An 18,165-nucleotide genomic window follows, 5' to 3' on the forward strand; every position below is an offset into this window, starting at 1 on the left:
ATTGCCCCCCAAAACACAGGGAGAGGAGACCTGCCAGGGTGACATGCATGACAGCCCCCATTCACACCCACAAGTGCAAGAGATAATAACTGTATAAATCACAAGGGACTTTTACTCTCTTTCTTTCCCACTCCTTCGCTGTACTCTCAATCTGTGTCTTGACTGCTTCTAACACTCGCTGCCCCTAATTGTCTCCATGTCTATTTTTTCCCTGCTTCCCCTCCCACTCTCATTCTTTATTGTCTCTTAACAAATCCCTACACACACACACACGCACAGACACACACACTTCCCTTCAGTTTCCCCTCATTCATTGTCAGATGGATTCCTTGAAAAAGAAGCTGAGGACAGCTGGTGAAAACCATTAATATTGATTAAACCATCTCCGTTCATCATATCCAAAAATAGTGCTGCCACTGTAGATTGAAATGCACATTACAGTATATGCACAGGAACAGGCTGCGGCAATAATTAAGCACGCACCGTCAACCCCTGTGCTTTGACATATCAAAGAATATTGATTATTATACAAATGACGCAGTGAAAGGTCTATTGTGTTTTTTCCAGCCGCCCTTTTGACTGATGCGTTTCCCCCTCGATGCACGTCTCTGGTGTCAGGAATTTTCCAAAGCAGCCGTGTAAAAGTGTGGGTTTTTCTTCTTGTTGTGTTGGAAGAGAGGAGGAGGAGGAGGGGTGGGGGGGGGGGCAAACAACGTGCGGGTGAGAGATGAAGAGCAGCGAGATGTGCAGAGAGGCAGACTTGTCTCTCCGCTCCCTCAGGCCTGTGGCTCGGGCACTGACTCTATTTGACACCGAGATGCAGCGCTGAGAAAGACAGAGTGGGGCCGACACACAGAAACACAGGGAGGAGGAGGGAGGGAGGGAGGGCGGGCGGGGGGGCATCAGAGCTCTCGTGCCTTCAGGGTCTTTGTGAATGTGAGTCATGGCGTGATGGGGCGACTTGTTCGGGGGGTAACATCACCCTTGGAACTTTCCTTTTCGTTCGGGGACTTCAGAGAGTTTTGACTTTCTCTTTTCTGAGTGGCAACGGAAGAACTGAGGTCAGGTGCGGAGCTTTCAACTCGGGGGGGGTGGGGGAGTAAACAGACATTTCTCAAGAGCAAAGGGAACATCAAGAGCTTCACAGAAAGTTATGTTGTATTAAATGTATATAGAAGAAATACTAGTAATCATATCTTTGTACTGTAAAGTTGGGTTGTTAAATACTCAATAATGAGTCGTTTAAGAGATTAAAATTAAATTTTTAGGTTTTATAGTACAGTTAGAAGGACTATTACTAAGATAGTATGGGCAAAAAGTATTGTAACTTATTACTTTTGCTCACAAACAATATGAAAAGTAATGGCATTTGCAAATGATGATATAAAAATAAGTGATTGTCGTCAAAAATGATTGTTTAGGACCTTTTCCATTGTATTACTGTATATATATATGCATATTTCTTTCTTTCTTATTTATTTCTTTTTTCTTTCAATGTGTTAACTCTTCATTGTTCCCTCGGCACCATTGTACATGAGGGTCTTACTCCTCAATGTGTTTTCCGAGGCTTAAATAAATAATCAATCAATCAAAAATGAGCATGGAAGTGAAGCTGGACCTGACCTGACATTTCGGAAAAATATTGCAAAAATTAGTTGTTGAATTTGCTCCATATGCATGAAAACAACCATGATTTGCTTTAACATACCAATTTTAAAAAGGTGATGATATGTAGATTTGTATATTTGCCTTAATGGTTTTGGTTCTGTTTTCAAAATGGCCCACAGATGCATCATCCAGCTTGTCGGCGTGCGTTGCCTCTGCAAGGTGATTTTCCATCCTGCACTAATATAAATGGAATCCAGTTCCCGCCTGAAGGAAATGAAATCGCTCTGAAAAACACGGTTCGCTTTTGAAAAATCGTTGGCAACAATGTAGCCTGCATAATTAGTAGTTAATGGGCTAAAACATGCAAAAGCATCAGAATGATTCTTTAATTAGTTTTTGGCCACATAATTTATTTCAGTTTTTTTGCTATTAATCATTTTACAATAAAGAGAGAAATGTTTTTTAGTGCGGTTTTACAATGAATGAAAGCGACTGCTCTCCGACAGTGTTTCTGAAACTCCCACTTTCAGCTTCTAAAACCTTTTCCCCTCGCCCCCCCGACGCCACAGCGCTTCTGACTGCACCAGTGAAAAGTGAGGCCCCAAACCACTAGGGAGTGATGGGAGTAAAACCTTTGGGTAATGCACTCCACACAATGGCCCTATTTACTGAGGCACCTGAAAGAGAGAGCTCCGTGGTGCAAAACAGCACATTACCGTGTGGGAGGACTGTGTAGGATTTTCCAGACCAATCACACGGTATCCTGCGTGCGGCAGACAATAAACACACGAGATGGGGAAAGTGGATGGTGGCAATTCTGGAGTGTACAGGTGTGTAGGTGTGCATGGATGAGAGGGAGTCTGTTATTTTTATGTAGATCAAACACTGTGTGCGAGGATATACAGCGTGTGCCTGGAATCTTCCTGTACAAATATGTGCTGTGCATTGTTACATAATCTTAATATGAGTTGAAAAGGAGGAAATGTAAACCTGCATAGATGGTTTCTGTCATTTTAGCTAGTTCTTATCACACTGATGTTTGTTCACGCGGTCATTTGTCAAATACGTTTGTCAATAAGTCTCATGATTGGTTCAACTGACTGTACCTCGCTACTATGGCAACCAAAGATGGCAGCGTTTGTATCCAGGATCTCTGGACTTCATTTCTAGACAGTGGGAAGAATCTTTATATACAATCAATGGTATAAAGTTAGAAAATGAACTAGTCTAATTAAAGAGGACGGTTTTATGAGAGGATCATTTAAAACTAAATTGCCTTGACATTGCCTTCTTATCTGAACTTTCTCTTTACATCTTAACATCGGCAAAGTAATGAAGCTCATTCACAGAGAACAATGAATTGTGAAGGAGGCTAACCCAGCCCTGTGTGTGTATTTCTATGTAGATCAAACACTGTGCGAGGATATACAGCGTGTGCCTGGAATCTGCTTGTGCATTGTTAATTAATCTTAATATGATTTCAAAAGGAGGAAATGTAAAATAACAGATCTTTCTCATAGATGGTTTCTGTCATTTTAGCGAGGTTCTTATCACACTGATGTTTGTACACGCGGTAATTTGTCAAATACGTTTGTCAATAAGTCTCATGATTGGTTTAATTGACTGTACCTCGCTACCATGGCAACCAAAGATGGCAGCGTTTGTATCCAGGATCTCTGGACTTCATTTCTAGACAGTGGGAAGAATCTTTATATACAGTCAATGGTATAAAGTTAGAAAATTAACTAGTCTAATTAAAGAGGACGGCTTTATGACAGAGGATCATTTAAAACTGCGTTGCCTTGACATTGCCTTCTTATCTGAACTTTCTCTTAACATCTTAACATCGGCAAAGTAATGAAGCTCATTCACAGAACAATGAAATGAATTGTGAAGGAGGCCCACCCAGCCCTGTGTGTGTATTTCTATGTAGATCAAACACTGTGCGAGGATATACAGCGTGTGCCTGGAATCTTCCTGTACCAATACGTGCTGTGCATTGTTACATAATCTTAATATGGTTTGAAAAGGAGGAAATGTAAAATAACAGATCTTTCTCATAGATGGTTTCTGTCATTTTAGCTAGTTCTTATCACACTGATGTTTGTTCACGCGGTAATTTGTCAAATACGTTTGTCAATAAGTCTCATGATTGGTTTAATTGACTGTACCTCGCTACCATGGCAACCAAAGATGGCAGCGTTTGTATCCAGGATCTCTGGACTTCATTTCTACACAGTGGAAAGAAGTGGAGACCCGTAGTCCATCTTTTTAATACAGTCAATGGTATAAAGTAAGAAAATGAACTAGTCTAATTAAAGAGGACGGCTTTACGGCAGAGGATCATTTGAAACTGCATTGCCTTGACATTGCCTTCTTATCTGTACTTTCTCTTTACGTCTTAACATTGGCAAAGTAATGAAGCTCATTCACACAGAACAATGAAATGAATTGTGAAGGAGGCTAACCCAGCCCTGCGTGTGTGTGTGTGTGTGTCCATTTCCTCGTCCATATACCTGCCTGTCCCCCTGGTTTGCCTGCCATTGTGCACCATGGTCCATTTGGCCGCACACAGTGAGAAGCAGAGAGGTTGGTGTTACAAATCCCATCTGAATTCCTCAGTGAAAGGGATTGAGTGCCCACGTTGTGACTGTGCATTCCAGAAAGCAGCAGGGCGCCCTCTTTGATATCGGCCCGAAGAACAGAACCCGGCTCCACTGCCTATAAGGTGGCATTTTCTATCAAAGCAAAAGGCCATAATCCAGACTTATACACTAAATCCTATGTACACTGACATAATGCCCCCTAAGCTGCCTAATTCCTTCTCGAGCCCTCAATGTTTTCTCCACTGTCTCCCTCTTCATCTTTCTTTTTCCGTCCGTCTTGCTCTTTTCCTTCTCTCTTACCCGCAGTGAGTGCATCTTCTTCCCTCGCTCTATCCCTTCACACATGCCTGTCAGTTCACCCACTTCACAGTGTTCTTCTTGTTGGGTTCTCTCTCTCTATTCTTTTTTCCGCTCTGGCCTTCTCTTTTGTCTTTCCCGTACACATTTATAGTTGCACCCCACCCCCCCCGGCCCAGTTTTCTCTTTATCTATATGTACTCCCATCACAACAACAACAACAACAACAATACTCTGCACTTTGCCCAAACAACTATCCAAGTGCTGCCGTGGGTTGCTAGGATACTCGCCGACCATTGTGATTGGCTCTCATTGTGACTTGGATTTGCCGTTTAATCCGGGAGATGTAATTGGCCTGCTCTCCAGTGTTCAGGGAGGCTTAGCTCCTCAGACGGCCGCGCGTTTAGCAACGACGCAGCGCTATCATGTATCAACAAACACAGCCAGCTAATACAGATAGAAATAAACTCAATTTTGAGCTCAGATCAGCGACGGGGGGGGGGGGGGAACAACGCACCCTTTGTTTGCCGTCCTGCTCCACAACAACTGCGGGTCAGTGCGGAAAAGTCAAGTCGCTTGAACGGCACGTGTGTGTGTCACTGTCTTCACGTGGGTGTAGTGAGTGGTTATTGTGGTGACACCACACAGGACTTGAAGGCGGCGTTGTCACGTAGGAACAAGCTGTGGATTCATGATGGAAGACTTGTCACACATACGCACATGCATCACATGTGGTGATGAGACATTCAAATGAGTGTGTGTGTGTGTGTCACTAATGGTGTGATGAGCGCTGCGTTACACGACAACCATTCAAGGGTTTTGTTCATAAGAATCGAGAAACATATTTTTAACTCACCACAGGTGTTTCTGGCTCCCACCAGTCACAGTGGGATTTAGTCTCTGAAAGAATTAAGAAAAATTACAATTTGAAATAGCTCGATAGTAACTTCTCTTTCCAGGAACAAGGTTTTGCTTTATTTCTGTAAGAGAGAAAAAAAACATTTCTTGGAAAACGGCAAAAAGTGTGTGGATAATCCCGGATAACCTAAAAAAACATATTGTGTGTAAGCTTTTTAAATGTAATTATTCCAGTCTCAAAGTAAATTCCATTCACCTGCATTGTGTTGGAGTTTAGCAGCAGATTAAAATAGCTGCTTGGCTACGTACGCGACAGGATAAACAGCAAAACAGGCAACTGCCCAGGGGCCTCAGATTTACTCCACTACTGGGTCTATACTTCAGTGAGTGACAAATTGTGAGAAATATTATGTTCATTGTCAATAAATGGGACACAATGATTGGAAAGGTCAGAAAATAGGGAGAAGCTGTGACCAGAATAAACTCACACACACACACATGTGGAGTAAAACACACCTGGACTCCACAATAAAATACACATTATACTTAGTATTGGATGTGTATGAAGGAACAAATTAAGAAATAAATGACAATATAGCCACAAGTGATGCTATGATCTACAAATGGTTTATTAGTTTGGTCAATACCCCAAAACTCAAGACCACAACAATACAAAAAGTTCAGGATTTCACACACAAACGCACATTGTATTTTGCATTAACTTTAGCCACATTAATATGTAACCTTTCTAACACCAGGGGGGAAAAAAACATGTCGTGGAAATTGGCTTTTCCTCACAGCAGACACAGATTACCGGGCACAGCATGCGTCTGCATATAAAATGGAGGAACATAAAGAAACTGCATTTGTATATATATTACATACTTATCATCGTTTGGTGCGTCATAGAAAGGTTTTGGCCAATTTGAACTTGGAATTTTAATTGAAGGAAATGACAGTAACTGCATTGGAAGCTCTTTAAGTGTGTGATGCTTGGTATTTATGTTGCTTCACAGTAAAAACACTTGAAAGAATGACTTCACAAGAATGCACGAGTCTCCTGTTAGTTATCGATTGTTATGCCGAGTGCATATCGAGCCGAACATGCAAAAGAAAACATGTCTTGTATCCTAATGGTCGCTGCACAGTACAGTACGTGTGCACATCCACGCCAGCGTTTGATAAATGCTCCGCACGCAAACCGTGATTAATAGCTCCGGCCATGTGTGTGATGCCGATGATGGCGCCTGCTAAATAAGGATTAGCCCATGACGGCCATGTTAAAGCCACACGGGTGGGGGGGGGGGGGTGGGGTTGTGCCCGTCATTCATCTTCATTCGGCTTCTTTCACTCCATCATCGCTGAAGGTCAAGCTGAGAGATATACTTGTGAATGGAACGCTCGCCTTTCTGCAGTCAATTATATATCTTCACAAGTCAAGGACATGAGCGAGAGGATGTGAGAATGTAGGACTGTGGAGGGGGGGGGCGGGGGGCATAGTGCTGGCTGATATGGAGCTACATCATCTGAGGTGTGCTATGGTGGGGAGATAGGAGAAGAAACAGCCACATAAAACGGGCTTATCCTGCTTTCTGTCTGTCTTCCCAGTTTGTGTGGACAAGGTAATAAGACACAAGAGTAAGTGTTGGCCATACATTTCTCTGGTTTGAGGAAGTGAACCAAATCATAATGGAAGGTGAATTAAATCTGAAAGGGTTGGTCCACCAAAATAAAATATAAATATTGTATTAATTTACCTTTAATTGGTGTCTAGTCCTCCAGATAGTTAAAGAGGATGGAATCTCATCTGATCTGATCAAACCATTGAAAAATGACACAGACAAGAGGAGACATTGTCCTGGCCAAAAAGACAAATTGGCTTGTCCTAGTTTTTCATTTTATATTATGGAGTTGGCTCATTGCTGCCCCTTGTGGTTGGTGGCGAGCAGTAATGAGGCCTTTAGGTTTGGCACCAGAAGAAGAAGCTGCACTAGAAATAGAAATGGAAATAAATATAGAAATAAAATAAATACATGATTTGTCAGTATGAATTTGTATTTACTTAAGGAAGAGAGAATATTTCAAGCATGAGAACAAACCTGTTGTATTGCCAAATGCACATTTGGTTCACGTCCCCAGATTAAACGCCTCCAATGAAACTAAGGGATTCCTCGGGTACCCCAGTGGTTAAGGAGTGCAAGTGCAATGAGATCTCAATATAAACTGCCTAAATAAATTATACATATATCATAATGGTTGGTTTATCTAACAGGGGCATAAATGAAGGAGCAGTTATTTTGCATTGTACTACAAAAGAGAAGTAAAACAAATATTTTGTCATATGAGTGTTTCCTCATGGAAAAGCTCACAGGTTCAAATCTATGTAAATGTGCTCGGGTACCACAGGACCACAATACACTCAGCAAGCCTTCCCATAGTGTGGAGAAGGTTACATCAAACCCTGCTGCTGTCCATCCAACCCCCCCGCCGCCCCCCCTACCGCAGCGTCTCCTCGGCACGAGCTCAGTCGAGTTGTGGTTTTTCATGTGTCTGACTTGTGTTGTTGTTTTCTCCTGTGGGCTGAGTTTTACACAGTCTGTCAATCTCCTGAGCGTCACACATTATAAGGACCAGTGGAGTGAGACACCAAGAGTGATGCCTCCGGGGAACAACTCGTCTACCACCTCCCGCCCCCCCCCCCCCACCCCTCTCTGTTTGTCTGTCTCTATCCTCCAGCCTCTTCTCTGTCTCTCCATCTCTCTCTCTACCCATCTCCTTGGTTTTTTCTTCCAACTATCCATTTCTCCTCTCCTCTTCGTCCCCTCCTCTCCCTCCTCCGGCAACTCCCCGGACTCCTGGCCAAGTTTGAGTGAGTCTGATCCCCTCTGTTTGGAAAGGCTACGCTACATCTGCTGGCGCGCTCAGTGCTCGAGTGGTCGGCCAAGCCCGGCCAACATCCCCCAGCATGCATCACAGCGAGTGTGCAACTAATGAACACGACTGAAGGAATGTGGCTGCACCCGTCCCCGGCCTTCTTTTTTTTTTTGGTCAGATAAGTTTGGCTCTCAATGGGGGCCACTGTTTACGACGGCTCAGCCCGGAACAAGGAGTGGAAGTATCGAGTCCGATGACCATGAGATGTTTGTGGAAACCTTTCGGATGAAACCGGGACACGCTCCATGTGCTGCTCTGACTTTAGAGGAAGAAAGTCAATGAGTCATGTGTCGATCCCGAGTGAGAGACTTTCCCAAAGAGAAAGAGGCAGTTGAGAAAACTTTGAAACGGTGAGAGCATCCTGACCCCCCCGTCTCGTACAACAGCTGACTGAATGAATAAAAAGTCAAGAGTCAAATGTGGGAATCAACCTCCTCTGCTCTTACAAATGCCATTTGGTGAAAGATTGTGTCTTTGGATGAGCATGGAGATGGGTTGTGAGAGAAATATCAAAATTCAAGGCTTTCATCTCAATCCTCTTCTGTGAATAGCCCCGGCATTCTTCTGGATATAATGAAAGCTTCCAAAGTGAGCGAAAGCCTGAAATGGCATTAGTTGGCACACAATGGCGGCCTTAACTGTCGGTATTAAACCTGAACAGACGAGACCTAATTGGCTGAGCCGGTGAATAGACCAATGGGTGGCTGCCTCCTGGGCGGCGATGGCAGAACGCCTGACCGGCCAACTGCTTGCCCTTGTCTCCTTCTTTCTCCGGCAAATGAGAAAAAGTTGGACTTCCCTCTTGATTGAACACCCGTATCAACTTCACACCCCCCCGTTCTTTTGTTTGGGGGGCTTTGCTTCACTGTGAGATTCTTTATTGGACGTGGAGAAACCTCAGTGTCCCTTTTATTACGAATGTGACTGCCATCAGTTCTTTCATCTATGTATAGCACCCGAGTTGAGATCCATTCCGCAGCGGACCCTTCTCGGTCGCCTGCTTTTAACTCGCCTTCAAAACCAACAGCACAACACTCAGTCAAGTGGAGAGAGAGAGAGGGAGAGAGAGAGAGGGCCCTGGGATCTCTCAGGGGGTCCAGGGTGCATCCAATCACTGACTCCAATGAAGTGAAGTACTCCCCCGGCCAGCGGAGGAACAAGACAGTGGAATGGTCGAGTACAATCATGCAGTGAAGGCCCCCACCCCCCCGCCCCACCCGCCCTGTTATCTAGCCAAGTGTGCTAATCAAAAAGCCGTGTGCGCCTGATCAATACCAGTGGACTGCAGATTGCACTCCAGGGGAACTGGTGGAGGCTACAGGGGTGTATCAAAGGCCGGGGGAGAGGGTACTGATAAGAGAGAGTGCAGGGGGCTGTGGGTGGGGGGGTGGGTGATGCCGTAACCACAGACAAGTTGAGTGATTTGAACGGGTATGAAGTCAGACACTGTCAGGTCCATGGAGGGAGAAAGATCATATACCCCCCCACACACACACACTGGGAAGTCAAGCTGGTGTGTGCTCTCTTGAAATGCACATTTCCTTCAGTGGAATCCGATATTCAGCCGGGTGTTTATGGAATTCCTGACCAGTAGAAACTGAACCTTCTGAAAACATCGGCCCTGGCAGATGCGTGTTGAGATAAATCGACATCAAACAACCGGATCATCACAATATTGTTGCCACTGACTTTTATTTTTCCGATTGCTCATGAATGGCAAAAAAAAGACGGGCTGCAACTAATGATTGTTTTCATTCTTGAGCAATGCACGTAGTGTTTTGACAAATACCTGATTATAATTTGTTTTGCAAATTGTTGACCAAAGGCTCTCATTCAGTTTTGTGTGAAAATAAATCTAAATATTTTATATTTCAGAAGCTTTTGCTTGAAAAATAACCTCAACACTTTAATCAATTATCTAAATGACTGCATACATCCACCAAGGTCCAATAGTCCCTTTGTGAAACCCCATTTAAATCCACTGGAGATAATATGGATCCATACTAAATGGAGCTTCATCTCACCTATAGGTCCATTTATCAAGGTTTCCAGTGCTTTTGATTCATGGTTTTCAGGAGATCATGGATTTCTGAGATGGATATTTGACTGAGAAGCAAGAGAAGCATTTTTCAGTGTGGGTGGCAAACTTTTAGATCCGCAGAGACAGGAAACTGGAGACAAACATTTTCTATATATCCTCTGCACACAAGTGGAGGAGGCCTCACATTCCCCACGTTGTAAATAGCCCATTTTAAAAATGTATATCGGAAAACAGAAAGAGAAATGGCTCCGGAGAGACTCAAGCGAAGGCCGACCATGTTAAACTCTTACTTTGGCTGCAGCCACACATACTTTTCCACCGAATCATCACCACTTACTTTAAAAAATGTTTTGACACTGCATTAATTGATTAAAATCCAGCTCAATCAATCCAACCGCATTCCTCAGCTTTAAGCGTGAAGTCCACTGATGCCAATTTGGATCCGATCCTGCACAAAGGATGAGATTTTTTTTTTACAAGATCTGTCTGCCAAAGCTGAAGAGTGCAGATTTGTCTTTTTTCATGATGTGCTTATGAATGCATTAATACTAAACAGTCTAACGGCAGCCCTGGCTGTAATTGATGCACGCAGATCTGCAAAAAAATTAGCAATGTTCTTTAATCCTTCTGTCATCGCTGTGTGCTTCGAAAACAAAAGAGATTATGGAGGGGGATTTAAAGCATTATACTTTTAATTCTAATCACATCTATAAAGCCGGATCCTTTTATCCCCACAAAAGTATTCCTGTTGCTATTTTCAAAGAATTCAACCTCATATCACGCAAAGTATTAGTTGTTGGGTTGTGGATAAAATGTGGTTTGGCGTCAAGGTTTGAGATTAATATGATTTTGAGTTGGAAAAAAGTACAGTTGATAACCTTTGTAATTTTCAGAGGCAGGTAAGAGTATATATATATCGCAATAGGAAATATAGCATGCCATTTTGAGCTGAAACCGTAATCTTTGTTAATCTATAGATCAACCCTGATGATCGCATTAATCCTGGAAAATCACTGTCATCGATACCACCACATAATGGAGGAGATATATATGCCATTCTGAAATGTTCCTGTACTGCAGGGGGGTTTTATACAAGGCTACGAGTGAGTCAGCGGCGGCTTAACAACAACTGTGAATTGCAGAAAACACAAGATATAGATCATTACGGATATTAGGAGATGAATCATCGTTGAGCTGGCCGTCCCCGTGTGTTTGAGCTCGGAGGGAGAGAGAGGAGCCGATGACGCAAACAGGATGTTGAAGACTCTCAATGCGAGTGCCAAGTAAACAGTTCAAGCTTTCCAGATTCTGGTTTCTGAACCAGATCCTGACACCCGATTGTCGACAGCTGTGTGGTTAGTGAAACACAACACCGAGCAAACAATAACAACAGCCAATGTGAACACTTGAGCAGTTACTATCTGCTGGTTTGATCCTCTTGAACGCAACAAGGAATTATCTACTAATTAGCTGTAGTTTGGCTGCCGACTCGCATATGTCTGTTTTATCGGAGCAGAGGCCTGAGACGTGCTTCTTTGCTTTTTCTTTTTTTTTTATATATATATTACCGGCAATGTTAGGCAGGGCTCCATGCTGGTTTGGGGTGTTATTCATTGAAAATCAATATTTTCCATTCCTGAGGATGCAGAATGAATTATTACTGAGATGAGCATTGTGGAGAGATTGAAGGCTTAGTCCGAGGCATCACTCATCTCCAGACTTTCACAAGGACATTTACTTCTTCCCCCCTTTGGAGTTAACTCAGCCTACACGGCTCTCCCTCTTTCTCACCACTGTCAGGGCACATATCACCCTCCGTCCTCAGGGCTATATCTCACAGCAGCAGCAGCAGCAGCTAGGAGGAGATGCACACATTTGAATGAATGAGCCACTCGAATTCCTCAGGACTTCGGACATTAATATCCTTTCGGTGGCTAGTCCTCCGGGGGGGCCGGGGTTATCAGATTCTCTCAAGTCCTCACTTTAGGCGGGCCGGGCAAAAGTGCCATTTTTAACGAACGTCTCTGAAGAATGCCAACCGTGTAATTCCACGCTGACCTCGAATCCTTTTCGGAAATGATGAGCTAAGCATAGACACTCTCTAATTAACGAGCCACTCACAAAAGAGACGAACAAATTATGGAGCCAGTTTGAAATGTCAAGATAACCAATTATCAAATAAAAATGGCCATTAGGTAGTTCCTTCTGGCCACAGAGAAACCACCTGAAATAATGAGAGGGAGCCCGGGCAGAATGGCTTTTTAGACATTGTCATAGAGAAGTATTAGATTAGCCATAAATGTAGGACACCTTAGGGACAGGATTCGGCCCCATAGATTTCCCAAGCATCCATACCATGAAATGAAGGCTCATTGGTCTCCTAAATGATGGATGTGCCACCCATGTAATGATACTTTGAATGTCAGTTAAACATTATTCCCTTCTTATTTGCCGTGACATTAAGCTGACCCTTGAGCGACCTCATGCTATGTGGCATGTGGAAAACGTCAACGTGGACAGCGGTTCACGGGGGGGTCAGAGGAATCTGCAGGGACTTTACCTCAACCCCATTCAACACTGACAAGCATGGACTGTATTTGAAAGAGGGACGTCACGACAGCTCCTTAGAAGTGATGCCGAGGCGTTTTGATCGCCCCCTGGTGGCTGGCTGCAGTATAGGTCATTACTCCTTGATAGTAGGTTGTTCTTATGAGACTGATGAGACTGGTATTTTTTTCATTTTAAGTTTGGTCTTAATTAGTTTAATGAGATTAGAAACGTCATGATTGGCTGCTGACATTGACAGCTCCATCCCCGATCACTACCGGCTCCAGATGACAAGATGGCAGCGTCTCCATTCACGATATTTTGGATTAACTTCTAGATAGACGGAGGAAGTGGAGACACGTCGTCCATCTTTGTGCAGCGATTACTAGGATGAGAGGATCAATGCCGAACATTTCATCCCTCCATCCATCCCCCTTATCCCTTGGAGGGTCTTTACCTCTACAGTAAAGCCTTCCCTTAAAGAAGCACATTGACAACCGTGAGATGCTGAACTATCACATGAGAGTTAAAAATGTTTCAGGTGCTACAAACACAAAGTCCCTCAAAAATTCCTCGCCCTCCCCGGGTTAATTGACCTCGGCGTATTAATTCTATTCACTTTGGTTTTGTTTGCAATTCTGTCGGCTTCACAGATGATAATCGCTCCTGACAAAAGCTACCGAGACCTTCACTGTTCTACAGACAGGACCCAGGAGATAGACATCATGTTTCAGTGAAGAATGGACTTCTGAGTGACTGGCAGATACCTCACCGAGACAGAGAGCTCTGGCGGCGCTCCAGCGAGGAAGAGAGAGAGAGACAGAGAGAGGAAGAGAGTGTTTTTTCTCAGAGCAAAGGTAGCATTCAATGAGAGCTTCACCGGAGAGGATGAGATGCCCTTTCTGTGTGCGATGAAGGATGGACATGAGGGGAGATGGGGTGGTGGGGGGAGAACGAGAGAGCAGGAGAGAAAAAAAACACTGACGAAGAGAGAGAGAAAGGAGGAAACTTTTCAGTCTGTATTTTCCATTCAAAGACATTTTGACAGGGGTAGAGCCCACTCTGTGGCAGGGAGTGGAGCCATTTTGAAGTCTCCTACCGGCAGCTTGAGGGAAGCGGGGAGCCAGAATAGATATATCTCGGGCTGCCTGGGTGTTTTTGTTTTTTTTCCCTTCCTCCCACCACACTTTTCTTTCCTGTTTTTGACAGCCAGCTCCGAATCGCCGAGCAGGTGTCTTCTTATTTCTCCGCCGAAACAGTGGGACAGTGCACACAAACACTCCGACGCTGTTCATAAACAGATAAACACACCCGCCGACCAGACAGACGGGCAAACACACACACACACACACACAAACACACACACACACACGCATTCATATAAACATAGAGGTTGCACTCAAGTAGTAACAGTGCATTGGAAATGACTACCCTTGGCAAGGCAGCTGAGGATGAGGAGGGGAGCAATCTGTGACACAAACCGAGTGTCACTAAGCAGAATGGCTGTTTTCCCTCTAATGCATGCAACCAACAGGCAGCCATTGACACAGGGCTAGGATTTAGTATGCTCTGCCATTTTTAGGTCACCAGAAAAGGGTGTGGGGGGGTATTTCCTCCTTATTATTCCCCCTCGACATTTCCTAATAATGTGGCCAGTGTTGCACGCTCCAGCTGGGGTGTTTCTCTCCTTCCTTATGGGCCGGGTCGGTCGGGGGTGAGGAATTAGCTCGGCTCTTTGTGACCGACTCCTCTTTCAAGTGTCCGATATTCAAGGCTCATTCTCGGCGGGAGGGAGGAGCACAGAGTGTTGACACTGGTTTTATCACAATACAAGTTGCCTCGGAACACGTTCGCTCCCAAAATCAATCCATTCATTAGCTGCTGCCGCGGCGGCCGCCCTCGTCCCATTGAAGCAGGCCTGTGAATGGCCGCTTTGAGAGGGGCCGCTTTTGAAGTCTGAGGGTCTTTTGAGAGGAGGGTGTCCCTCGTGTCACTGGTGTCAGTGATTCAGTTGTGACTGTGTGGGGGTGACTAATGCCCACAATGTATATGCCCCTTGTACCGATGGGACATGATAGAGGGTCGGCACTTGTAAACGCTCAGTTCCTCTGAGAGCTCATGATTACAGAGTGGAACACCAGGTCAGTGACATAATAAACAACAGAAATGATAAAGTCACTACAATGACAAAAAATGTAGTGACAAAACTATTAATATATACATATCTATAATTGATTAATTAATTAATTTAAATCGAAGTAGTTGAATTAAATAGCCTAGTTCAACCTTTATAAAGATAGTTTATAGCTTTGTACTTTATAAAGTTGGGTGTGTTAAATACTCAATAATGAGTCGTTTAAGAGATTAAAATTTAGATTTTAGGTTTTATAGTACAGTTAGAAGGACTATTAATAAGATAATATGGGCAAAAAGTATTGTAACTTATTACTTTTGCTCACAAACAATATGAAAAGTAACGGCATTTGCAAATGGTGAATAATTCACCATTTGTTGTATTTTCTTTTAGTTTTTTTTTCTTTTTTCTTCTTCTTTCTTTCCAGTGATAATTAAACTCACACACACACGCGTTCTGCTTTGTTTACACACTCCGATGATGCCTTTTTGTTTGTGTGTTTGCTCTTTGGGAATAGGATATAAAAATAAGTGATTGATTACAAGTGAAGCCCAACAATGTCACATCTAAGGACATTGATATCTACTACAACCAAAGTCGAATTAAATATTAATTATTACCCAAGTAGATCACTGAATTTGACTGACAGGCCTGTGCAATTCAATTATTCTCTCCATCATCTCTGAAATCCTTGTTTCTTGGTCTGTACATCGTTGGCATGACTCAAGTGTGTGAATTCTCAATATAACGACACTGGCCTCAGCCTGTGTTCTTTCACGAGTGAGATTTTTGACACATTTGGAGCCAGAGACACCCTCCAGATCCAGATTATACCCAGGGACATGCCGATTAATATTGCAAAACCATCCAGCTTGGTATCAAATCAATGGCAAATGCGACTGAATTGCTCTCACTGGGTTTTATATTCGTATTTCTCGAATGAGAACAAGACACACCGGTTTCCTTTTCATATTTAAAGCGTGGCGCCATCCATTTTACCCCCTGTGACTACTTGAATGATCCGGGCATATTGAAACTTTCTAAAGCAATTCTATTGTGCATTGTGATCTCTTCAGCAGTTCGCACAAATCCCAGAGGGAGACGGCAGAACAAGGCTTCGGGAGTCTCAAAATAGCAACTCGCCAGAGGGAGTTGGAGAGAAAGAGGACTCGCTGAGCTCCGCCGCCGCGGTGCTGGACGCTTCTTCTCTTCTCTGTTGAGTCACTCCTTGTTGATGTTGCTCCATGCCGTTCAAAGTGGAGGATGGGTGACATATTACCTCTCGGGCAGCACTACAAAGAGCTGCCGAGGAGAAGAGTGGCCTGGCTCGCTGCCCGGCCGCCATCGGCCCCGACTTTTTACACATTCTTGATGAATGGTTGTATTTCTCTCCCGAGGCCGTGCAGCCAGAGAGCACACAGGGACGGGCTCAGCTGGGGACAGAGGTGTCACACGAGGGGAAACCTTCACGTAGGCATCGGAGGTGTGATTCAATAAAAGCTCCTGCACATGCAAAGGTGCATAATCTTACACACAGGACAAACACACGCACAGAGGTCATATTTTCCTCCAGAAATACTGGTAAAATAATACAAATATCTCAGGATGAAAAAGAGGTGCAATCACACGTAGAAGACGCCAATATACAATAACAAGAACATGTCTGAAAACAGCTTTATACTTGTGTTTTTCTCGCTTTTCTCAAAATGATCTGAGCCAACAAAATAGAATCCTGTTGATACATGGTCCAACTTCATTGGAAAATGTTCCCCTCCTGTATTTTCAAGCAATATCTCTATTGAAATCAGTGTCATCTCCCGATATGCCAATTGTACCAAATGTTATATCATAATAAAATGGCGCAATTTATTTGTTCAATATCTGCTTTGTTGCAACAGTATCTCACCATTTCTGTTTTTCATCGCCGTACAATATGAAAAATAAACTGTATTTTTAATGTGAAAATACTTTGAACGTGAAGCATTTCAAAGTTAATCTGTCAATGTGTGTGTGTCACTTCAAATGATCCCTTTAGAAAACAGACAGAAATATATCTGATGGCAGGCTGGCAAACTGCTAACATCGTGGTAACTGCAACACCTCCGGATGCCAATTAGCAGGGTTTTTTCTTATTTATATATTTTTTTCTTCCAGCGACAAAAGGAGCGACTCGCAATCACGCCGTTTGAATGCGGGTTCTCGCCGCCGAGCGAGACATGTGAAAGAGGTCAATGGCGGCCAAATCACCTGCATTCAAATAAAAAAGGAAACCTGCAAATTATCTTAGAGGTGTCAAGAAACGGCAGCAACAGAGAGAGGGAAAGGGAAATTGTGGTCGTGTCGCACAGACCTCGGAGACAAATGGAATTAGGTGCAAGTTCAGTCATGAAGAAAACTCCAAGCCACACCTTGTCTACTCCAATTTACCTCTGTCCTTTTAGTTTAAAGCTAATTCCAGTCTTACGCTTGTGTGTGTGAGCAAAGTGTGTATGACTAAGCACCAGGTTTAGATGTCAAACAGGTAAATAAACACTTCCAGCTCTTTCCTCCTCACCTCCTGGTCTGTGCATTGTACCATCACATCTACAGCAGAGTCCGACTGCGTGCTCTGAATTAAAACACAACTATCCAGGATGCTACTACTGAACTGCAACATTTGTCATGGGTACGTTTTATTCTAACAGAGCCTGTAGCATTGACCTTGAGAGCTGTGTGTTTTTGCCATATGGATTTTAACGATCCATAAACGTGTGACTGAAACACTGCTACGTATATTGCATCTGGCTTTAATGAACCAAAACACATAGGGTAAAACATAAGGGTCTTTCGTTAGCACGCATTTACCTTATGTTGCACTCCGAGAAAAAATTACCTTTATCGTTTCCAGAGGTTTCTCGTGTGACCAAATCAACATACAAAACTTTCATTAAGATCTGTGATGGTGAGTAGTGGGGCTCATATCAATTGAATACCAACAACTACAAGAAAACCACAGACAACTGGAACAACTACAGCCAGTATTCGGTAGATATAGATATGATCGCCCGGAGCAACATCTTGCCGGAGATGAAGGCCCCGGGGTTTACATGGTGGCTGTGCAATATAACTGGTGTTTCTTGTTAAAAGGGCAACAGTTAAAT

Source organism: Limanda limanda, chromosome 22, assembly GCF_963576545.1.
Source record: "Limanda limanda chromosome 22, fLimLim1.1, whole genome shotgun sequence".
In the NCBI taxonomy this organism is placed as follows: domain Eukaryota; kingdom Metazoa; phylum Chordata; class Actinopteri; order Pleuronectiformes; family Pleuronectidae; genus Limanda; species Limanda limanda.